This window comes from Protopterus annectens, chromosome 12.part0, assembly GCF_019279795.1.
Source record: "Protopterus annectens isolate FY-2018-M chromosome 12.part0, PAN1.0, whole genome shotgun sequence".
Lineage (NCBI taxonomy): Eukaryota > Metazoa > Chordata > Ceratodontiformes > Protopteridae > Protopterus > Protopterus annectens.
Window position 1 is genome coordinate 118,800,914 of NC_056746.1, and position 25,981 is coordinate 118,826,894.

The following is a 25,981-nucleotide window of genomic DNA, read 5'->3' on the forward strand; positions in this document are numbered from 1 at the left end:
CTGTACTCAGATTAATTTATTTATTTATATTTGTTTCCCGGGGTAGTGCACTGATTAATTATTGACTAATTTCAAGCTCAGCCCTAGTATAACCACTTGGTCTTGTGTTCTACTGCCTGCTAGTTTGACATTGTGAAATTTGGAATCATATTTTGACTTTAATGATGTTCTGATTTCATTTATGGAAACAGTAACAAGTGAAGCTGGCAAAGAAATAACGTTTCTGCTTTGTTGCTCTGCTATTATCTGTCATATCTTTCACAGATCTTTTAGTAAGCAGTGAACAAGTACCAGGATAAAGTGACCTGAGCTGTACTGTTACTTATTTGTTAAGGGTGGAGGAAACCCCTTTCTCAAATGACTTGTACACAGACAACCACAGTTCACTTTGCAGCCTACAGATGGATGGCTGGAGGAACATAATTTTTATTGAACACTGTTAGATGCTGGCGTTGGCTCTTAGACATCATCTAACAGTTCAAATCATTCAAAGCAAGCAGGATGCCATGGATTAAAGGACATGATACAAGAGATAAGACAGTAATGAAATAAAGACAATGACATAACTTCTGGTGGATTTGGAGCTGATGGTTCTGTGGAGCTCCAGCGTCAAAAATAAATATGCCTTTTAGATGAATGGCTGATCAGCATCAGGCAAGTTGAAAAATTATAGAAAACCCTACCACTGCCATGATGTTTCAAATCACCAGTGAAATGTTACACTAGGTTACGAATAGCTGTGCCTGGAACATTACAGTATCCATGTGTCCAGCTTGGAGCCTTGTGGCATTCAGATGTTGAATCCAAACAATGCTTCATTTCTTATACTTGCCGTGATTTATGTAGCAGACAAAAAATGCAGAATACTTGAAAACCAAGAACTGCACCAGATTTATTTTGACTCAGGTCCAATTTAAAACTAGAAACTGAACTTCCTGCAAGATTTAAACTATTTCATCAGACTGCACTGCTGTTACTAGCCACACAACTGAATTTATATTCATCTTAAGGTCATTGGCTTGTTTTAATAAAAGACATAAAAGCCTGTTGTATATAGAGAGATATATGCCATGCGGAAACATATTTATGCCCCCCACTTTGTACTGTACACTGAAGTATTTAATATCTTGTTTCATAAGAATGAAACCACTAAAATGTTATGGGTGCAGTCATTTTAGAGTATATGTTTTTCTTATTTTAACAAGAAGAATTAATTAAGATAAGGTGATAACTAAAAATGAAAAGACATTTTTTTCCCTGTAATTACAGATCTATAGAAAACAGAATTACCTTTTTAAGTACAAACATAAAATCAGACGTGATTTTCCTAGACCCCCGTGTACTTTTTCAACTGACCATCACCTGTTTGGTATTGCTTTGGTTGTGCATAATTCATGTGTCGTCTCCCCAGTATTACCTCTTGGGGTTGGGAATATTGTAACCATTGGTGGGTTAGGAAGGAGACGGGGAAACATTTATTTATGTATTTATATTTATTTATTGACATTTGTTAACTGGGTCAGTCCAACTGAGCCAGGGACCCATTTTCGGTGGAGACAAAAGGAGAAAAGCTCCAGAAATAATACAAGAAATTATGATATTTACAAAATATTAAAGAAGGGTCAGCGAAATATAGTGCAAGTTAAAAATGTGTACACAGCAGTACAATGCGTAGGTAAAATAACAGTTAACAAGTACAAGTTCCAAAATCTGAGAACAGCAGTACATAGCATAGGTCAAATAACAATTAAACGGTTTAGAGAATATTACACTGAGTACAGTATAAATACAGTTATCTGAGAACAACAGTATATAGCATAGGTCAAACAACAATTAAACGGTTTAGAGAATATTACACTGAGTACAGTATAAATACAGTTATCTGAGAACAACAGTACATAGCATAGGTCAAATAACAATTAAACGGTTTAGAGAATATTACACTGAGTACAGTATGAATACAGTTATCTGAGAACAACAGTACATAGCATAGGTCAAACAACAATTAAACAGTTTAGAGAATATTACACTGAGTACAGTATGAATACAGTTATCTGAGAACAACAGTATATAGCATAGGTCAAATAACAATTAAACGGTTTAGAGAATATTACACTGAGTACAGTATGAATACAGTTTGCTACAGCAAATACAAGGAAGAACAAGAGTTGCTAGGGAAACGCAGATACGATGAGAAGAGAGGAGACTGGTTCAAGATGGGGTTTGACAAGCGCATGACCAAGTCTTCAGGAGAAAAAGTTTACGCTCTTTCTTAAACAGGTATTTATGCTGAATGCTTCTTATGTTGAGAGGGAGTGAGATCCAAACATGGGCTACAGAGTATTTGTAAAGGGTCTTACCAATGTGTTTGTTAGGTTTGTATAACTGATGGAGGTGTTTACTGGCAGTACGGAGGTGATGAGGGGGGTTATAGAAGGAGACTAAATCAGAGTTGCAGGGACAGGATGAGGGTTCATATAGGATAGAGTATGCAATATGTAGCTGGGGTATAAGTAGCTGTTTGGAGAATTATGGCCATTGGAGTGACTTAAGAGCAAAACAGTGGTAAGATTGGTAAGGAAGGTTGGCGGCAAATCTGGCAATTTTGTTATAAGTTTACTCTAGTTTAGTGGTAAGAGATGTTTGAACATGAGTAAGGACATGGGCAGTGTAAAGAAGGCAGGGTGGGAGTAGGGCCTGAGTGAGGGAGGGTTTGGAGGAGAGCGACAGAAATTTTTGATTACAAAGGAGAAGTCCAAGTTTCTGGTAGGTATTTTTTATACTTTATTGAATATGAATATCAAATTTTAATTCATCATCAATGATAACTCCAAGTAGTTTAGTACGGGGTTCAGGTTTAATAATGGTGTTGTTGAGAGAGGATATAGAGAAAGAGGCATTGTGTTGGGCAAGTGTTTTAGGGAGGAAGAGTAGGAGCTTGTTTTTTTTTTTTGATTTAATATGAGTTGGCTATCAGACAGCCAGGTTTCAACAGAGGAAAAGGTTTGTTGAGTGAGAACTAGTAAATCAGGGATGTTGTGGGCAGAGGTAATGAGGGTGGAGTTGTCAATGTACTGCAGAAGTGTAGAGAGGTTCATAGCAGAGTGAAGTTTATTAGTGAATATATTAAACAGGAGGGGGTCCAGAAGTGATCCTTGGGGAACTCCAGTATTAACAGAGAGGAATGGAGAGAGGACAGTTTGCCAGAAGACAGATTGCTGCCTGCCAGTGAGATAGCTAGAGAACCAGTTGCTGAAAGAGGTAGAGAGATGTAGGTCTGAGAGTTTAGTTAGAAGTTTAGAATGAGAGACGGTATCAAAGGCCTTTGAAAGATTGAGGAAAAGACTGGAGATGTGGAGGTTATTGTCACGGGCTTCAGCTGTTATTTGGGTAAATGACAGTAATGCAGTAGAAGTGCTATGGTGGGGCCTAAAGCTATGTTGGGTGGAAGTTAGGAGACTGTTATTGAGAAGGTGTTTGAGTAGCTGAGCATGGATGCACTTTTCCAAGATTTGGGATAGGGGTGACAGGATAGCAATTGGTCTAAGGTTATAAGGATCTGTAGAGTTGCCGCCTTTGTGAAGAAGGATAGTATAGAAAGATTTCAAATATCAGGGAACAGGGCTTCTGAGGTGGAACGGTTAATAAGAACAGAAACTGTGCAGCTATTTTTATGAAATGAGGAGGTAGTTGGTCTTTTGTGGGTGAGCAGGGTTTTCGTTTGTTAAGGAGACATTTAATTGTAGTAACTGGGACTGGTTAGAAAGAAAAAACATTGGAGAGAGTATTATTATGGGGTAGTGGAGGTGTTGAGTGAGACGTACTGTTTTGTGTATTAAGTGTGAGGTTTTGAATAGTTTCTATGATATAGTTGTTAAGGAGGGAGGCAGCTTCAGAAGCAGTGTTGTTAAGAAAGGAGTTGGGAGTAGCGGGGTTACCTGAGTGGAGTAGGTTGTTGATGGTGGTCCAGAATTTTTGTGGATTTTTGTGTGGGCTACTTTAGTTAGAGGAAAAAAAGCTCTCTTGTCTTTGTAGACAAGATTTTTAGGCAGGTTTCTGAACTCTCTCTACGTCTGCCGTAAGAAAGGGGACTTGTTTTTAATCCAGGCTTTCCAGGAAGAATCTCTTTTGTGCATGATTGAGCAGGTTTGTTTTTATTAGCCGGGGGCGTAGTTGGATTTGATTCTGATTTTTCTGGATGGAGCAACAGAATCAAGTGTGTCAAGGAAAATCTTACTGAAGGAATTTACTGCCTCATTGAGAGGGAGGTGATAGAGGATGGACCAAGTAATGCCGGATAGTTTGGAGTTAAAAGTAACTGAGTTGAAGTGGGTAAGGTTTTGGCATACCCTGTAAGTAGGGTCTTTTGGTGAGTGTTGGGTGAATCTGTGTATGAAGGTTGCACAGTGGTCACTCAATTAATTGGGAAATATACCAGGATTATGTTAGAGGTGAGGAAATGAAGTAAGGATCCAGTCAAGGATGGGTCTGAATGAGGAGTTTTTGTTTATTCTAGTACGGATGGAGATGTGTTGGCGAAAACCATGAAGGTTAAGACTATAGAAAAAAATAGCAACATCACATGTGCTGTCCTAACACACTAGGGATTTGTGTTATGCCCAGACTGGGCAGGCCTGCTGGATGTCATCAATCCCTTTTTATTTTTCATCCTGTGAAAGAGATTAACAGTAGACCCATTATGTAATAATGTAGAATTCATCTTTATATATATATATATATATGTATAGTCTGAAATGTGCAGATCAGATGGGGCTGGCATTGTCCTCTCTGATCCAGTGTTCCAGCACTACAGGTGTGACTTTACAAGTTGTATACAAGACAGGCATATGGCACAACACTCTCATTCATTACTGTTGGTATTTGTACACCGTCACTGGTTCAGTGTGCCTGTACAAACTACTACTCATTGTTTAAGGGGTGCAGCCATAGACCCCACTCAGTTTGTAACAGTGAGCTGGACAGGCCCTCTGGGGATATTTTCTGACATCAACATCCTGGCTGTGGAATGGCACAAATGCAGTTATCCACCCCTGTCTGTTCAAAGGTCCAGCTACTATTCCTCATATAAACAGTATACCTTTGTTTTCTAGTACTTTAAGCAGTTTGGACTACTTGCTATTTGCTTTTTTTTTTTTATATAATTAATTGGCAATAATGTCTGACATATGATAGGTGTTCACATTCACATCTAATTAGTATTCTGAGGCTGATTTTTGTGTACCCATCTGCTCATATCTAGTTTCATTATGTCCAGTTTGAACAGACATACACCAACACCCACACCTACACCTACACACACGCGCACACACACACACACACACACACACACACACACACACACACACACACACACACACACACACACACACATATCTCTATTCAGGAGTAACATTGCTAGTATTCTGTGAGTAGACACAGCCATGGTATCGGAAGAAATGAGAATGTTATGTCTTAATTTGTAGGAGCCTATACCTGGGGCACATGACTTTTATATAGATTTCTTAAATACTTGCAGTAATACTCATAGTTTTATCTGAAATGAGGAGACATAAGATAAGTTCAGGGGAAGCCTTGCAGTGCTTCCTGAGATTTGTCACTCCTTTCAGCCACTCCATGATGTTTTACTGTATTAAAGTTCATTTTTGGAGATAAACTCGGGTTTTGCTGTTAAGCTGGTTTAAGTGGAGGTTTAAGTGATCATTTTAGAAATAATGTCCTCAGATTTGAATAAAAGTGAGGTGGACGTATGTCAAGACCAAGAAGAAGATCAGAGGTCATTGGCCAGGCTGATGTTTCACCTTCTGAGGCTTTAAAAATCACAGGCAGATGAAACCAGTATGGCTGCAGATGAAAGTGTTTGGGTTTGTTAATCATTATGTGAAGCAACCTGAGTCCACTGGTGATAATTTTATTCAGTTTTGAATGTGTTTATATTGAGCAAAAAAATTTTGATTTGGAAAGCAAGACATTAAGTCTGTCAGTTGGTGCACAGGTTTAAGGTTCTGAACTGTTAATGAGCTTCTTTTTGTAGCCAAGGATAGAGAGTTTAATTCCTTCCTCCTCCAGTTTCCTGCCATGTGACTTTGAGAAACTTACTTAACCAACAGTATTCCTGGGTTGTCTCTGAATATGGAGACTTGTATTTAGTGGTCTTAACTTGTTAACAAATGTATTAAATTAAAATAACTTGCAACATTTGAGGATGTGTGCTGTGAGAAGCATCGGAAGAAAGTACAGTTATGCAAGTAAACTTACCATAACAGTAGATGTTTGAATGATCACTGCTGCAGTAGCCGTAGCTATGCAGGTTATATTCTGCATAGGATATATCAGCCAGCCAGCTTCCAGAGCTTCAGGGTACCTTCAAAGATGCTCAAACCACTAGTCAGCTTGAGCTGAGCTGAATAAAATGATAGGTTTGGCCACAGAGCCCTTCAGAGCTTTTATGTCAACAGAGAGAAGGAGGCTGAGCCCTGAAAGGACAACGGTAGCAACAACAGAAAATAAAAGTCCACACCCTGACATAAACAACACAACAAAAAACAAGGTGGGTGGAGTAAGGAAATGGCTACTGTAGCAGTGACCAAACATCTACTGTTAAGGTAAGTTTACTTACACAACTGTACTATGTTCAGCATATTGATCACTGCTGCAGTAGCCTTAGCTATATGGGTAGATTATCATAGCTTAAAAATTTTGGGAGGTGGAAGTTAAAGAGTCCAGGAGCCCTTGGAGAATGTTCCTAGCAAAATCTGGTCTCGAACTAGAGAAGGACTCAAGCCAGTAATGCCTTGTACAATTACTTATAGAGGATCAGGTTGCTGCTTCTAGAATATTTCTAGAATCCAAACCTTTTCAAAAAGCTATAGATGAAGCCAAGGCCCTGGTAGACTGGGTCTTCATCCTGCCTGGAATAGTTTTGTTATGGTGACTATAAGAAAAGGTAATAGCCTTACACAACCATCTGAAAATAGTCTGTTTTGACATAGGTTGTCCCTTCTTACCTTCACAAGAAATGAGCAAAAGAGCGAAGATCTGAAAAATTTAGTTCTGTCATATAGTACCCAGTTGTCAGTGGTCATTCAAGGTACGGAGTCCTTTCTCCCTCATTTTTAGGATCAGTAATGAAAATGGAGGAATGAATCATTTGGCTTACAGTAAACTTGGATACCACTTTAGGCATAAAAGAAAGATTAGTTCTCAAAGAAACCCTGTGTGGAAAATGAGATAGAGTTGACTTACCCTAAGTGTTTGAAACTCAGATTTTCTTCTTGCAGAGGTCAGAGCAATCAGTGACATTGTTTTCCATGTTAAAACCTCAAGTCAGACAGATCAGCTGGCTCAAATGATACAAGTATTTGCTTCTTTGATAAAAAAATTAAGATCCAAGAAGGGGTCATTCATTATCTTGGAGGCTTCTTAAGCAAAACCCCTTTCAAAAACATTTTGACATATGACTGCCTTGAACTAGGAAGATCCAATGGCAGACATGCTGAAATGGCCAATAAATGAACCTTGTAGAAGGAATAAGAAAGACCATAGGAAAGTAACTCACACAAATATTGGAAAAACAGAGAACATCTAGCCCTGAATGGGTGCTGGTTATGTTGCTGGCACCAACAAGAAAACCTTTTCCATTTGCTAACATATGATTTTCTAGCAGAAGGATTTTTTGCCTCCCATCAGTAGCTGCATGTCCTCAGTAAAAAGGTCCCTAAAAGGAATCATAGTTCATAGGTTTATAGGTGTTTAATGGTCTAATGACCACAAGGGCCTTTTTAAGCCTAGGCATGCATCCCAAATCTCTGACAAGTTCTGATACCCTTGATAAGTGTGAGCAGGGACTTGGGAGATGAAACATTTACAAGCAGAGGTCTGGGAGATGAACCATTTACAGGCCATCTGTGTCCATTAAAGACATAAATGCCAAACCAGGGAAGAATTTCGTGTTCCCCACCCAAATGTCCAAGTTGCACTTGAATTGGGATAGGGAGGAACTCTGCTTCACATGGTTGTGAGCCTATTCCAGAGACAGGGTAGTCTCTGGGATACATACCTGCCTCTCCAGCAGGTCCTATTTATATCACAATGTTTAGGTCTTCAGAACGGGTAATTCTGGTGCTGTTTGTTTTGTGGATATGCAGGAGATCCATCAGAGTGGGGTCTGATGATGCCCTGTATATCAGGCATAGATCTCCCCGCAAAAGCCTGCAAATGACAGAAAACAGGGATAGCGCCTTGAGGCGGTCTGCATAGGATATTTTAGTTATGCCCTGTATTCTTTTAGTGAGGAACCTCTGTGGATGTTCCAATTCTTTGATATGTCTGGATAGGTACATACCAAAGGGGGCATTGTACTCAATAGGTCTGATAAATGCCAAAAACAGTGAAACAATGACTTTCTTGGACTTAGATGCCATACCTTTGTTTATAAGTTGTGCAACACAGAATAATGTTCTCACTACTGTAGGCACACTATGGTGGCTAGATTACTGTCTCTGTGTGTCCCTAAGTCCCTGACTACAGGGTCAACTCTAAGGGGTGTGCTGTCAGTATGATAGATAGATAGGATGACTTCCCACAGGATACTATTATACATTTTTAGGCATTTAATTTTAGTCCATGGCTCTGACACCAGTTGTTTGTCTGTATCAGCCCTTCTTGGAGAACATTTGTGTCAGTGTGTGATTCAATGACAGCTCCTAATTTGTAATCATCTGCAAATTTAGTCAGCCAGAGAGCATTAACATTGGACTTGACTTCAGAGAAGTAAATGCCAAAAAGAAACGGTCCAAAGGCTGATCCCTGAGGGACTCCACTTTTGACTGGCCTCTTTGTAGAGGTGGACGCCCCAATTTTAACTTCCCGGGTCCTGTCTGTGAGCCAGTTGGCTATCCACCAGGTGGCATCTGGGTTTGTACCTTGTACATTGTTACTGTTTGTCACATTCTATATTTTTATATGATGTTTTTTTTTTTATTTTATGTATTTGGAGCTTTTCTCCTTGGGTTTCTGCTGAAAAAGGGTTCCTTGCCCAGTCAGATTAACCCAGTTAACAAATGTCAAATAAATAAATAAAATGTAACCCCTAGGAACTAGAACCAACATTGCAAGTTATTTTTAGTTGTTATGGATACTTCCCTATACACTTTTGTATGCCTGATTGTGGTTAATTATGGCTGGCAATCTGTTCACATCATATCATTACTTCATTGTTTGTCTTGAATGCGTTTGTTTGATTTGTATGTAAATTTTGGATGCTTCCCTTTATTCCATAGACTAGACTAAGGGTCTTGTTCTCCATGTCATCATCTTCATGTCTTGTTGCTTCAAGTGTTCATCAATGACTTTGAAGCAAATGCAACAAATCTCTGCATATCACTGTGGAGGTGGTTAGAAAGAACAGCATCCATTTTGCAAGCTGAAACATCATATGAAAATGGATTGGCCAAAGATGCTTCTCAGTGGGTCACCAGTTCATCTGGCATGATGATTTTATTAGTTTCCTTAAAGGCGTTGTCATAGTCTTTCATCTTCCCTTCTATCCCAGTATCAATGCCATCAAACTAAGCAATGGTTTGCACATGTTGGCATCTATAACATTCACCAATACAGGAACTATTTTGGCATCTGCATTACCATTTACCTTATATTTTAGTGGGTGCGCTTTTTTATTTATTTTGTGTTAAGCTTTTGTTGACCAAATCAGTCTCATTAAGCCTAGGAACTCTTTTTGGGGAGACCCTAGATGATATTTATACAGACTTGAGGAAATATCACCAGGGCACTGAGGAACTTTCCCTAATCCTTTTATGTGTACGTTCCAGTTGGAGCATGAAGGTAGCTGGGAGGCAGACAGCAATGGAGGGGGCATGACAGAAAGATGACCAGGAGCAGATGGAAGCAGATTAGCAGTTACGGTGTTACATTGTAACTATCTACAATATGCAGATGCTAAAACTGTGAACCTTTATTTGGCAGGTTTAGATAATAAGATGTTGGTTGACCTACTTTAGCAAGAATTGCAGAATGATAATTTTGCCTGGATTCCAACAGCATTTGCATGTCACAGTTGTCACAGCTGAAGGGAGACTGGTAGTACAGACTCCCAGAGGTAAATAGAGACTTGTGGTAAAAAAAAATAAGGGCAGAAAAAGTAATACGATTTAATTTTATTTCATTTATTTATCCTTTCACAATTGGGCTAGTCCCACTAGGTCAGTAGCTTTTCAGAGTAGACCTGAGATGGTATTGATACTACTTGGGGAAATTTGACTTCTCCTACTAGCTACACTAATTGCAACAAGTGCTGTCAGCAGTTCTAAGTGTTCTTCTCGGTCCTAGCACAGTGGCAGCTGGGAGGATGGTACGCAACATGGAAACCAGTAGCAAGGCAGCAGAGGTGAATGCCAGCTTGAGGGATGGTGTGTCAGTAGTGGAAATGGATTAAGGGATTATTTTGCAGCAAAACTTGTTTGTGGAATCAAAAAGTGACACAGAGGAGTGTGTCATTACAACCCTTAAGTCGGGAAGGTTGCAGGATAATATACTGAATGAAATCATGAAGTAGAGTGAACCTGAGAACTGTGGTGAAATATCACTAGGAGATATAATGGAGAAAATAAGAGAGGAGGAAACAGTAGAAATCATGGAAGAGACCAAGGAAGAAAAAATGAAGACATATGCAGAGACAGTAACTAGGATAAACTGGTGAACCTAAACAAAACAAATTAATGGTGAAGACATATGCAGAGACAGTAACTAGGATAAACTGGAGAACCTAAACAAAACAAATTAATGGTGAAGACATATGCAGAGACAGTAACTAGGATAAACTGGAGAACCTAAACAAAACAAATTAATGGTGAAGACATATGCAGAGACAGTAACTAGGATAAACTGGAGAACCTTGTTTCACTTGAAAGAAAGTTACTGTTTGTCATTTTTGCATTTAGTTACTTGTAACACATTGCACTCAAGTTACCTGGCACTTGCTCACTAAAGCAATTATATAAGTCAGCACTAAAAATTAAAAGCACTACACCCTCACTCCCCACTGGCCCTTGTTTTCAATTAAGGAATTCCCAATATTATTCTAGCATGTCCAAAGGTCAGTTGTCAATCTTCTCTCCGGTCCAGCTGGTGAATCTGGGAATCTTGAGGCAATGTTATAACTGCCTCATGTACACAGACAACCCTCTCCTCCTCCCACATAACACAAATACTTGCGAGAGATGCAGCTATTTAGCCAAACTGGAGGCTGAGCTCTCTCAACTCAGGACTGGCAAGACCAGACAGGAGGAGAAGGCAACTACACACACCACAAAACCAGCCTCACATAATGCTACCACTCCACTGAATCAAACACATAAACACACAAAGACATACTCAGAGGCTCTGAGTAAAATTTACCTAAACAGCAGAGGCCTCCAAAGCAGACACCCAAACAACTGCTACCTCAAGACACCCCACAAGCAACACATAAACCACAAAAGCAGTGTGCAAAGCAGTCACAGCCCTTAAGGCCAAATACAACACCAAACATACTTGTCATAGGTGACTCCATAGTCAGACACACTGACGTCCCACTCACCAGGCTGAACAAGGAGAGGGTCACAGTAAGCTGCCTATCGGGCGCTAGAATCCGCCACATAACACAAGCACTGGTCACTCCACGGCAAGTACAAATATGACACAGTCATTGTCCATGCTGGTGTGAACGACCTGAGACGCACCTTCCTGGACTACATGAAAAGAGACATAGAGGAGCTCTCTGATTATGTAGCCCAGGCAGGTATGACCCTAACCCTGAGCAGTATCCTTCCTTCACCAAGAATGATGCCACAATATAGAGACAAGATGATCAGCTTTAACAATTGGCTTAATGTCTGGTGTCATTCAAAGGGGATCCAGTGTCTGTCTGCCTGGGATGACATGCTTGACAAGCCACGCTGCTTCAAGGGACGGCTTGCACCTGTCACCCTGGGATTCCGGATATTGGCTAAGGCTCTTGCCACCCCATAGTGCCTTTTTTAGGCAAGGCTCAAATTCTAAACCTACCACCCTAGAAAACAAAATGGGAAGAAACTGAGGGTAATGCTGCTCAATGCCAGAAGTCTAAATCTCAAAATGCACGCACTCGAGACCCTTCTCAGTATGGAGAACATCGATGTTTGTGCTGTAACTGAAACCTGGTTCAAGGCTCCTGAGAGCACCCCGCACTATTAGGTTTTACCTCATATCATGCCCGCCCCAAAACCCAGACCACACCACAAAAGGAGGGTGTATCCATATTCATAAAGGATACCCACACCTCCAGGTTGGTGGCAATGCACGGCTTCGAAACCATCCAGGTGCAACTAACCATAGGCAAAACTGCTCTACAAATTGTAGCATGCTACAGGCCACCCTCTCAAACTCAGGAACCGCACACAGCCTTCCTGAAGACACTGGAGGGTATAAATGTATCTCCAAACACCATCATATTGGGTGACTTCAACTACCCGAATATAGACTGGGAACATTACTCAAGCCCTAACTTTCTAGCCCCACGGTTCCTGGCGTTCATAAATTAAATGCCATGGAACAGCTAGTCACTGTTCCCACAAGAGGAGAAAATATACTAGATCTCATTGTCACAAACATGGGGACAAAATGCTCCACACCGAAGTATATCCCTCATTGGTGAGATCTGATCATAAACTAATCTCACTGGGAATTCACATTCAGCCTCAACACCAAACAAAAAAGACCATAGTGAAGAACTTCTCTAAAGCAAGCTTCACACTACTCAAGACTGGTGTGGTATCCTTCAAGGCCCCTGAGCCAGTGGAAACCACAACCCAAGCTGGAAGCCCTTACAAATGCCTTCTATGAACACCTCCAAGACTGCATGGATCAGGCAATCCCAAATAAAACCAAGACTCTTTCCACAAAGGGCAAACGTCCAGTCTGGTGGACCCCAGCCATTAACAAACTTTACAATAAGAGGAGAAAGCTATTACATGATAGAACAAAATCCATAAAAGGGAAGTCACCCTGATCATTATTAGTAAAAAATACGAGCACTCATAAAATCAACTAAGGCCAATTTTGAGAGAAAATTGCCATGGATTCAAAGGACAATCATAAGGCCTTTTTCAGCTATGTTAGGAACCTGGGTGGAAACTCCCAGATATGCTCAGAATTAGTCCAAAATGATACAAAAATCACTGAACCCACAGACATTGCCAACATACTGGCAGACAGGTTCAGTGCAAACTTCACCCCTCTCCCCTAAAGGAGAGATAACTATCCCAGCCGAGTGTAGCCTCCCGGACATCTCAAATGCGCAGGTGAAAGCTGCTCTCTAAAGCTAAAACACAGCATCAATGGGACCGGATGGTGTCCCCGGCTGTGTGCTACATGAGCTAAATGAGGAATTAAACCCGCACATAAGGCAGCTGTTTAATCTCAGCCTTACCACAGGATACGTGCCCAAGGAGTGGCCTACGGCAACTGTTGTCCCACTCCACAAAGGCGGCGCCTCTACGGACCCTGGTAATTACCCCATAAGCTTAACAAGTCTAGTCTGCAAAGCTATGGAGAGGATCATAATGGAGCTCATAAACAAAGATATAGGGACTTGCAGACATTGGACCCGACCCAGTTTGGCTTTGTCAAGGGAAGATCATGCCTTTTGAACTTGGTCGACTTCTTCGAAACAGTCACCAAGGCCATTGATGAGGGAAAGGCAGTCCATACAGCCTACCTTGACCTTGCAAAGGCTTTTCGACACAATACCCCACTCGGTATTGTAGAAAACTTACCAGCTTAAATGTAAACCCATATGTCACAAGATGGGTTGCAAACTGGCTTAAGGACAGAACCCACAGGGTTAGAGTTGCTGGCGCTGTGTCAGACTCCAAGCCGGTCACAAGTGGTGTCCCACAGGGCTCGGTCCTTGGCCTCTATTGTTTGGCATCTACTTCTCAGAAGTACAGGCCAACATAGGAGGACTTTGGCTGACAAAGTTTGCAGACGACTGCAAACTGGGCCATAGTGGAAAGTGCATCAGACACGGATATCCTTCAGAAGGGACTCACGGAAACAGATAGCTGGTGCCAGAGCCATGGCCTGAAGTTAAACGCCAAAAATGTATAGTCATACCCTTCGGGAAAAACAAGGTAACCCCAAGCTACCATATAGGTGGCAATCCACTAAGCACAGAAGAGGTTATCAGGGACCTGGGGACCCAGGTTGACAGTGGCCTTTCTTTGACACTCACATTGCTAAAGTGGTTAGAAAGACCTTCTACATTGCCCACCTGATCATGAAGGGATTCACATCCAGATCTAGTGAGGTCATTGTTCCCCTGTACTCTTCACTTATCAGACCAATGATCAAGTGCAATGCCCCATTCGGATGTATCTCACCTGACATCTGCAGCAATTGAAGAGACCCCAAAAGTTCCTCACCAAAAGGATAAAGGGACTCCAAAATCTGTCATATGCTGCCAGATTGAAGAAACTCCAGCTCTATTCAGTCGCATACCGTCTGCTCAGAGGTGACATGTGCCTGACATACAAGGCCATGTCCAACCCGAATTAATGGACATGCTCCACCTCAAAAAATCCAAATCCACCAAAACCACTAGAGCAAGTGACTTAAACCTTAGCACGGATATAAATAGGACGTGCTGGAGGGATAGATTTATCACTCAGAGACTCCCTATGCTGTGGAATAAAATCCCGGTCCATGTGAGGCAGAGCACCTCGCTGACTCTGTTCAAGAGAAATCTAGACCTGTGGATGGGAGATCGTAGGTTTACCCCGGGAATCATCTCTGTGTCACTACTGGACAGAGGCACAACAAACTAATGGGCACAGTATTTTTTCATATAAGGGGTGGCGTAAGCCACAAAAAGTTGGGCTAGGCTTATAAATGCCTTAGGGCAGATAGCCTAGTATAAACCTATGAACCTATGAACCTATGAACCTAAACAAAACAAATTAATTGTGAAGACATATGCAGAGACAGTAACTAGGATAAACTGGAGAACCTAAACAAAACAAATTACTGGTGAAGACATATGCAGAGACAGTAACTGGGATAAACTGACAAACCTAAACAAAACAAATTAATGGTGAAGACAAATGCAGAGACAGTAACTAGGATAAACTGGAGAACCTAAACAAAACAAATTAATTGTGAAGACATATGCAGAGACAGTAACTAGGATAAACTGGAGAACCTAAACAAAACAAATTAATTGTGAAGACCTATGCAGGGACAGTAACTAGGATCAACTGGAGAACCTAAACAAAACAAATTAATGGTGAAGACATAGGCAGAGACAGCAACTAGGACAAACTGGAGAACCTAAACAAAACAAATTAATGGTGAGACTGCAAAATTCATGTGAAGTGGCATTAAGCAAATATGACGTATGGGGCAATGTTATTTTACTGCTGGGCATTAAAATACAAGAGGTAAGAGCATAGAAAACTTTATCAGTGAGTTTGAGAAAAAGAAAAATGAAAATTCATGGAATGAATATGTGATGAAGACTACTTTTAGAGATATGAAGAAAAAGTTACATATACAATTCCATACTGAGACAGAAAGAGAGACTTTAAAAAGTCATTTGAAGGATATTTGAGGTTTATAGACTGGGGGATGGACAGCAGTCTTATTTTGTAAATGGAAAATTATAAAATTAGACATCTACCAAGTCTTAAAAATGGTGAAGGGAATCAGGGTCAAAAAAGAACATGCTATTTATGTGGGAAAGAGGGTTATTTTGTGAATAATTGTAATAAAATATGTTGCATTTGTGGGGAAAAAGGGTCATGGGGCAAAAACAATGTTAGTTGTATTATTGTCAATGTAAACAAAAAGGACATTTAGCAATGGATTGTAAAGAAATAGAAAAATGAAGAAAGTGAAGAAGCAGAAAATAAAAAGATAAGACAAAACAATAAGGAGAAAATAAAAACAAAAAAGAGAAGGAAGTCAGTGGAAAGGAACAAAACAGAGATATGGACTAGATTTCAGAATTTATTGATGAAGAAGATATAAAATGGACAATAGTTAAAAATAAAACTTATTGGCAAAAGAGTTAAAGGCAGAAAAAGAAAATCAAAGCTTTAAATGTAAAGGATATGAAGAAAGGGAATGGATACAAAGGAAAAAAGGGAGGAAGAAAATAATACTTGACAAATTTAAAAGTAGAGGCAGGAATAACGTAAGAGTACTATCAGTAAATGTAAATAGTCTTACAAATGTGACAAGGGGATAGGAATAGTAGAATGGTGTACGAGTTGTGACATAGATGTAATTGTATTGGAATATAAGAATTCTAACAAAAGAAGAAAGATTGCCAACCCAGAATTTATAGAGTGTAAATGTAATATAGAATTTAGGAAATGAACATTGTTCTGGGTGTGATGAGGTCAGGTATTGCCAGCTATGCCACAATAAGTAGGGCAGTGGATGTGTAACATATGCCAGCATAGCTAGCTGGAATTTTGTAAACAACTATATGTCATTTGTATATCAAACTGATTTGTACAGGTACTTGTGTTGAAAATGTATTTGTAAAGCTGCTTGTTTTAAAAATGTACCAATAGTGGATCCTGCTGGACAGAAAAAAAATACACCTGTATCTCAGACTGTATTGTAACTGTTGAAATGAATATATTGTAACAGAGGACACTAGAAGAGAAGAGGCTAATCTCAGTCCACCTAACTTTGAAAGATACTTTGATATTAAATACCTGGTTAAGGCCATAAAGATTGTATATTACAGTTCTGATTGCAGACAGAGGTGAGACAGTTCTGAAAACCAGGACTATTAATCCTACTGTATTGTCCTAAGGTGTGAACTAATTCCTACCCTGGAAGGGTGGAAATTTTGAAATGGTTTTATAGCTTCCAGGTGCTATAACACATCTCAACAAAGCTTTATCTGTGTGTATGGTAACATGGGCTCACTACTAAATATTGAAATACCACAATGTCGAGACTCTGAATACCAGCACCCAGAATCTCAAGATTGCGGAATCTCAAAAACTGTGAATGGAGAGTGCCATACAGTGCAGAATGGGAACTTTGCCATTCTCTCTACTGTAGTGCGATCTTGGAGTTGGTATATTTAAGTCGCAGGGGCTGTGGGGGTGCAGGGGGCTTGCCCCCTGCAAAAACATTATTATTGATGGTTTTGTGTTTTAGTATTTTTTTTTTTTACTTTGAGATTCCGCAATCTCGAGATTCTAGTTGTCTGTATTCAGAGTGTCAGGATTGTGGTATTTCGATATTTAGTAGTGAACCTGTAACACATATGTGTTAAAGTCTGGTTCACTTTCTAGGAAAGTGGGTAATGTGGGAACCAGGGACAGATGACCAGATGTATATGATGTCATTTTGTAACCCAGCACTGAAATGATGTTTTAATACTAGATGAGACAGAGTCTCAGAGCAGTCTGTTTTTGAAACCCGACCAAGAAGGAAGACCACTCACCCACTTTATCTTGCCTTGCTTTAGTAAGTAAACAGGGAATAGTAATTCTTTAGATCAGTCAGGAAAATATAGTGAGATTAATTAAGTACTGTTTTTCTTTATCTGTGTAAATCTATCCATCTGTGTTATTTTTAATATCTCCTGTGATTTAAATCTGGTGTTTATTGTAAAAAGATATTTCGTATTTTCATGTTGTTTTATTATTTATTATTAAATATATTTAAACTTTTTATTGTGGGTGGTCTTTTAGAAAATAGTTTAAACCTTTGTGAGCACTTATATTTATTTGGTGATACCATGGCCACTCCTGAAAGCTTTACTGCATTTGTTAAAGACTGCCATTTGTATTATTATTAATTTCATGCAGTATAATTGGGTACCCTTTTAAAAGCCTTACTGTAGCTGGCTGGCGGAAGTGAATCTACCTTATAGTCTGGGCAGAGGGGCATAGCTGGTAAATCTGTGCCAGCCTTTCCCAGGTACATGTGTTTGAAAATTAAATCTCAAGAGTGTGTTTATCAGCTACCTGGAGCAGGGACACAAAGCACTAGTTTCACAGAGAGGGTGGTGGAGAACGTGGTTTGGAACATCGACTGAGGACTCAACTCTACAGCTATGCCAGTGGGGAGTCTTACTGAGGGCGTGGAGAGAGAGAGAGAGAAAGAAGGAAACCCAGCCCTTGGACTCAGTGTGTTCCCTGTGTGCTCTTAAGGGAAATTGTGTTTGGTGCAGAGAACTGCATCTGGAAATACTGTGTGTATGTATTTTTGTTCCAAGTGAACATCCCTCTCCAGTGTCAGTGGTGAGGATTCAGGTTCCTTGATTACATGGCCCAGAGCAGGGACATCACACTGGGATTTCAATTTTATGCAGAAGAGCAGTTAATATATCAGACAAGATTTTACTTTGAATGGGTAGATTAACTGTTGAGGATTTTAGATGGCAAGAAAAAGTCTATAGAATTATAGCAGTATAGAATTATGTAATAGTTGAAGACAGATAAAACCTATTTCAACAAATGTTAGATTATGTCATAGTGAACATGGACATAATTATTACAGGGGATTTCAATTGTGATTTAAGAGAAAAGAAACAGGGAAAAGATGCAAAAGACTGAAGTAATGAAATGTGAAAAGTTAGTTTTATGGAAAGAAAAAGCATGGATATATAAAAAAAATCTGTTTAGAAGAGAGATTGATTATTTTATAATATCAGTAAACGGATAACCATAACAGAAGAAGTAGTAAGAACAGTGTTTTCAGATCATTTAGCACTACGGGTAGAGAGTGAAGAAGAGTAACAAGTATATTACAATAGGACGAGGAATAACAAGAATAAACGAAAAAGAATGGAAAATAGACGGTAATGGAAAGAACATTAAAACCATTTTAAAAAAACTGCACTGAGTAGTGAATAGTATTTAAGAAGAACTATAAGGAAAGTTAGTTGCATTGATAAAGAGAGAAAGGTGAATATATAAATTCTTATAGTAAAACATTTGAAAATGTAAACAAAATAAAACTAAATTCTATGGAAAAGAAATATGCAAAAGAAATCAAGAAACACTAAAAGTTTATTATTTAAACAAAGGTATTTACTACTAGGGGAAAAAAAGAGGCATCAGGAAAATACCATGGAGCTGGCATATGATAATGGAAGGCACACTGGTGCAGCACTACCGTTGTTGCCTCACAGCAAAAGGTTTTCCAGTTGGATTCTCATTTGAAGTACCTTCAGTGCAGAGTCTCCATGTCCTCCCTGCATTTGTGTGGGCTTCCTCCGGGTTCTCCGGTTTCTTCCCCCGTCACAAAGACATGCATTTGGAGCATTTTTCCCCAGTCATCCGCTGAAAATTTGTTTCATTCCAAATTGGACTTCCTCAGGAAACAAATGTTAAATAAAATAAAATAAAATAAAAAATAAATATCTGCTGTGTGGAATCTGCATGTCCTCCTTGTGTTTGTGTGGATTTCCTCACACATTACAAAGACATGGAGTAGGTGGATTTGACATTCTAAGTTAGCCATAGGTGCGATTGTGCATGAGAGTGTGTGGTGTGGAAGAACGGTAGTGCAAACCTTAACTGTGGATGATTGTCACTGTTGAAATGAGATGCTGACCCCATATGCACAAATGGGAAAATGGGATATTGGCAGATGGATGGATATTAACATTTCATATAACACCTGCTTTACTGTTGCAACAGAAATCCAGCAGATACAAGTAAAACCCAAGTAGAGAAATGCATGGTTGTAAATGTGTGTGGGGGGGGGGAATAGTTGCATGTCACCCTTTCAGCTTTGCAGATATTAAAATAAATTGTTTCAGTACTAAAATCTCAGCAGTTCCCTGTTGTTTCCCTCCTTTATCACCATCACGTCTGTTGTTCTGCCTCAGAACTTGCCTGTAAATTATTAGGCCCCACCAAAATATACAAATATTTAAAAGCATAGCTGTGGCATGTTGTCACATTTATATGTTTCTCTGGAATAATTTACTATTCGTATTGACAGGTGAGACCAATCCACGAAATATATCATCCTTCACTGTATCTTTTTTTTTTTTAACCAGGAAAGACTAGTCCTTGGTTTTGTAGAATATTTGCCCTATAAGTGATTAAGGGTCTGAAAATATGTTATGTGAAGTGGGAGAAGCTTGACTTACACGTCTGGAAAAATATTAGAAAAGAAAAACTCTGCTGTACAGTGTAATTGTACACTGAACTATTTTTTTCACTTTTCAGTGATTTACTTTTATGAAGCTATTTATTTTTGTCACATCCCTAAATAATCACATCAGTCTATTTTATCTCCATGAGAGTCACATAAGCTTCTCATATGGTCTTAATACTACAGCCTGGGTGGGAGATAGACTTTTTTTTCTTTTGTTGTTTCTATTGTTGGGCCTCCTCTCTGTTTCTCATCTATGTCTATGCCTTTGTCTGTGTCTGTCTCTGTCTCACAGACACACACACACACACACACACACACACACACACACACACACACACAGTAAATCACATACACTGCTACAAATATACTACCTTTGTGATGATGTCACCAGACTTCTGATAAAGATTCCTTTTTTATAGTGTCTTCTAATGCTCCCTGTCACATTCTGTATAATATGTGACCCCAGGCTAGTCACTTAAAACCTTTTTTTTCCAGAGTTACTACAGAAACCTCTGTGTCAATAAACCCTCCTGTTAATGAAATGTATCTACACAACTGAAAATGTTTCTAGGCAGCAAGAAAGATGAGATTTGAATTTAAACTCTGTACTGAAAAAACAAACAAACAAAAAAACTGAGGCCCAGCTTCATTCTTACAGAGCCTCGTATGTGGATTCTCACCCTAAGATACAAGTGAAATAATATATCAAGTCTTGCCTATTTGGAAAATGACTTAAGACTTCTTTGTAAAGTTACAACAGCTTCAGAAGTATCTTTAATGTGGCTGGCCATTAGCAAAGCAGCTAATTAAAAAAATTCAGATAAAACTGCACAGGAAAGCTTTGTATAGAGTATGTTGACAAAGCATTTTTCCATTTGGAAATGCCTCATACACCTTAGCCAGCTTCTCAATATGCCTATTTATTATTCCAGCTCTAAAGGTATTTAGGTAGAAACAAATGCACAGGTACTCTGATGATTTGCTCTTGGACAAAATGAGTCTTCCTTAACTAAGGTCTCTGTGGTCAAACTGTCCCCTTCTTGTATGATGCAGTTTGGACGTGATTATATTAAAATAATAAGACACCCCTTGCCATGTTGGGTGTGAGGCACTTGCTCCTAATAAAGTTGCCGGTTATGTAGTTTCCTTTGCATTAGAATATCCCCTAGCCTGCAAAACAACTCTCTCGCTTTGTTTTTGTGCTGTAACATCATCTGGTATGAGCACTACTTTCACTCCTGCTATTTTCCTACCAGTGTTCTACTTTCTGTGTGCTTTCTTTTCTAGATACATTATTTGGTTTGAATTGTACCCGCTGTATATCTCTTTATCAAACTTTGCCAAGTTCATTATTACCATTTTCCACCAAATTTGTTTCCTCTTTTAAATTAGCTATTTTGCAAATTTTCATTTCACCTGCAAAAAAATTTAGACTTTTATTTCTAGACATTTTGCTACATTACTTGTAAAGGCACTAAAATAAGTATATCCTGTAATAAACTGGAAACCCTATTATAACTCTCAGTAGCATTTACAGATACTTATTATCACTATATCCAGGAAAGTCTGCCTACCACAGGATTAGACTGTAAATTGACATCATTAAAGCTGCAGTTTATGGTTTCTGTTATGAAACACTAACTTCCTCAAAGCCAGTGAGTTGAAAGGATGAAAAAATGTCTAAAATACAGAAGGACAAAAAAATTAGTTTTAATTGTTTTTGCAGAGGGGCATTCCCCCTGTACTTCCAATGTAGGGAGCAGTCCTTCTGAACTGATATATATACCAACGCCATGGTCATACCAAGATCAAGAAAGGAGAATTATCCCAAAACAAGTGAATCTTTGCTGGTGCTCACTTAAAAACAGCACCAGCAGTGATTTCCTACTGGAAACAGCATTTGACATTGTACCTTTTTTTTCCTCTTCCTGCTAGTGATGCAACAATTTCACCTCAAGCAACTGTAGGGAAGCCATGGTGTATGAGTACACTTTTTATAATAAAATGAGAAAACAGACTAAAACCTTTAAAAAGAAAGATGTCGTATGCCACTACTAAAGATTTTTGTGGAATAAATTAAGTTAAAAATAATAGTGGTGATTTACTGTAATACTAAGCAAATAATAATACCAAAGAGGATAGAGGGCATTAAGGAATGCTGCAATACCCAAGGGACACTCTATGTCCTAAAATTACAAGTGCAGGGATTAATTGTCTCTAGAGTGGATGGTCTGGCATTCCCCCAATATCATTCACCCTAAATAATAATATCATACTAAGACAATTACTCTGGATTTAATTTTTACATTTTGGTTTTATTACTTACATTTAATCGTCTTTTTGCTACAAAGTAACTCCTCAGTTTTATGTTTTGGTGGGCTGTGCAGTTGCCTCAAAGATACTACTTGAAGCCCATTTTTTAATAGTGTTACAGTTAATTGTCATTTTGCTACAAAGTAACTCCTCAGTCTCATGTTTTGGCAGGCTGTGCAGCTGCTTCAAACATACTAATTGAAGCCCATGTTGTAATAGTGTTACAGTTACTTGTCATTTTGCTACAAAGTAACTCCTCAGTCTCATGTTTTGGCAGGCTGTGCAGCTGCTTCAAACATACTACTTTAAGCCCATTTTGTAATAGTAAAATGAAAAGCACTGAGTTCATTCTTGCTGCCATCAATCTTTCAGGAACATGTTAGAGAAAATGGCTGCATATGTGATTGAACAAGTAAAGAATCAGTTTTCTGAAAGTAAGTTAATTGGCATGAGTGTTACGAGTCATATTTTTTATTGCATACAGACACTGGAAATTAGAAAATGGACAGATCTCACACATTGTATATACCCTGTTATAGAACAGATATTCAACAAGAGTATTAACGTATGAGGTGAGCTGAATATGAAGTCAATGTCTTCACAGCAGCATATTAAGCCACTGTGAAGCACAACCTCCAAAAAGAAATAGCCACCATTTAGTTAATGCCCACTAAATGCAGCAGTGTAGCTAGCATAAGAAAAATAAGCAAATAAATTGAAAATGAAAACAAATGACTCAAGGAGCAAAGGTAGCTGCAGTAGTTACAAAACTTGCTGTTATAATTTCCTCTTTTGCTGGGAAAGGGTTTTTCCCCAGAATGCCCACACTCTTTGGTGTTATTGCTCTGAAGCTGTTACTTCTGTATGACTGCGAGTAGTAAATGAACTGATGGGGGTATCATGCTAGCTACAACTCATTATCCATTTCTCCTTGGCGTTCCCACAGTAATGTGTTTCAGCTGTTAATTAAAGTAGAGAAAGCAGCACTGAAAGAACGGCAGACACACTCAGCTACACTGATGGCTCCTGCAGTGTCTGTATCAAAATTAATGTTCTTAATTTTCCCTATCCTTCCATTATAGTACCCTTTGCAATCACTTTACTGCTTCTGAATTTGCTTGTTAAAGTATACAATAGTTGCGGTATTTTTCAGTTTACAGGTGCAGGCTCTTTTGATTCTGTATCATCCTATCGAACAGTAGCAACTAAAAACTGAGTGTAAATGCTGAGTTATTATTTGCAGCATTAGTCTCTTACTGCTGCATTACTTCTATGTTACTAACTTCATTACTTTACAGCATTAGTCTCCTACTGCTGCATTACTTCTGCATTACTAACTTCATTACTTTACATCATTAGTCTCCTACTGCTGCATTGCTTCTGCATTACTAACTTCATTACTTTACAGCATTTGTCTCATACTGCGTAATTACTTCTGCATTACTAACTTCATTACTTTACAACATTAGTCTCCTACTGCTGCATTACTTCTGCGTTACTAACTTCATTACCTTATAGCATTAGTCTCATACTGCTGCATTACTTCTGCATTACTAACTTCATTACTTTACAGCATTCGTCTCCTGCTGCTACATTACTTCTCTGTTACTAACGTCATTACTTTATATCATTTGTCTCCTACTGCTGCATTACTTCTGTGTTATTAACTTCATTACTTTACAGCATTTGTCTCCTACTGCTGCATTACTTCTGTGGAACTAACTTCATTACGTTACAGCATTTGTCTCCTACTGCTGCATTACGTCTGTGTTACTAACCTCTTTACTTTAAAACATTTGTCTCCTACTGCTCCATTACATCTCTTGTTACTTATTTACTTTACAGCATTAGTCTCCTACTGCTCCATTATTTCTGTGTTACTAACTTCATTACTTTACAGCATTTATCTCCTACTGCTGCATTACTTCTGTTACTAACTTCATTATTTTACAGCATTGTCTCCTACTACTGCATTACTTCTGCATTACTAACTTCATTACTTTACAGCATTTGTTTCCTACTGCTACATTACTTCTCTGTTACTAACTTCATTACTTTACATCATTTGTTTCCTACTGCTGCATTACTTCTGTGTTACTAACTTCATTACTTTACAGCATTAGTCTCCTACTGCTGCATTACTTCTGTGTTACTAACTTCATTACTTTACAGCATTTATCTCCTACTGCTGCATTACTTCTGTGTTACTACCTTCATTATTTTACAGCATTGTCTCCTACTGCTGCATTACTTCTGCATTACTAACGTCATTACTTTACAGCATTAGTCTCCTACTGCTGCATTACTTCTTCATAACTAACTTTATTACTTTACAGCATTAGTCTCCTACTGCTGCATTACTTCTGTGTTACTAACTTCATTACTTTTCAGCATTTGTCTCCTACTGCTGCATTATTTCTGTTACTAACTTCATTACTTTACAGCATTTTACTGCCTCATTACTTCTCTGCTACTAACTTCATTACTTTACAGCATTAATCTCCTACTGCTGCATTACTTCTGCGTTACTAACTTCATTACTTTACAGCATTTGTCTCATACTGCTACATTACTTCACTGTTACTAACTTCATTACTTTATATCATTTGTCTCCTACTGCTGCATTACTTCTGTGTTACTAACTTCATTACTTTACAACATTTGTCTCCTACTGCTGCATTACTTCTGTGGAACTAACTTCATTACATTACATTACAGCATTTGTCTCCTACTGCTGCATTACGTCTGTGTTACTAACTTCTTTACTTTACAGCATTTGTCTCCTACTGCTGCATTACATCTCTGTTACTTCTTTACTTTAAAGCATTAGTCTCCTACTGCTCCATTACTTCTGCGTTACTAACTTCATTAATTTACAGCATTAGTCTCCTACTGCTGCATTACTTCTGTGTTACTAACTTCATTACTTTACAGCATTTATCTCCTACTGCTGCATTGCTTCTGTGTTACTAACTTCATTACTTTACAGTATTTGTCTCCTACTGCTGCATTACTTCTACGTTACTAACTTCATTACTTTACTTCATTAGTCTCCTACTGCTGCATTACTTCTGCATTACTAACTTCATTACTTTACGGCATTAGTCTCCTACTGCTGCATTAATTCTTCGTTACTAACTTTATTACTTTACAGCATTAGTCTCCTACTGTTGCACTACTTCTGTGTTACTAACTTCATTACTTTTCAGCATTTGTCTCCTGCTGCTGCATTACTTCTGTTACTAACTTCATTACTTTACAGCATTTGTCTCCTACTGCCTCATTACTTCCCTGCTACTAACTTCATTACTTTACAGAATTTGTCTCCTACTGCTGCATAACTTTTGCATTACTAACTTTATTACTTTACAGCATTAGTCTCTTACTGCTGCAATACCTCTGCATTACTAACTTCATTACTTTACAGCATTTGTCTCGTACTGTTGCATTACTTCTCTGTTACTAACTTCATTAC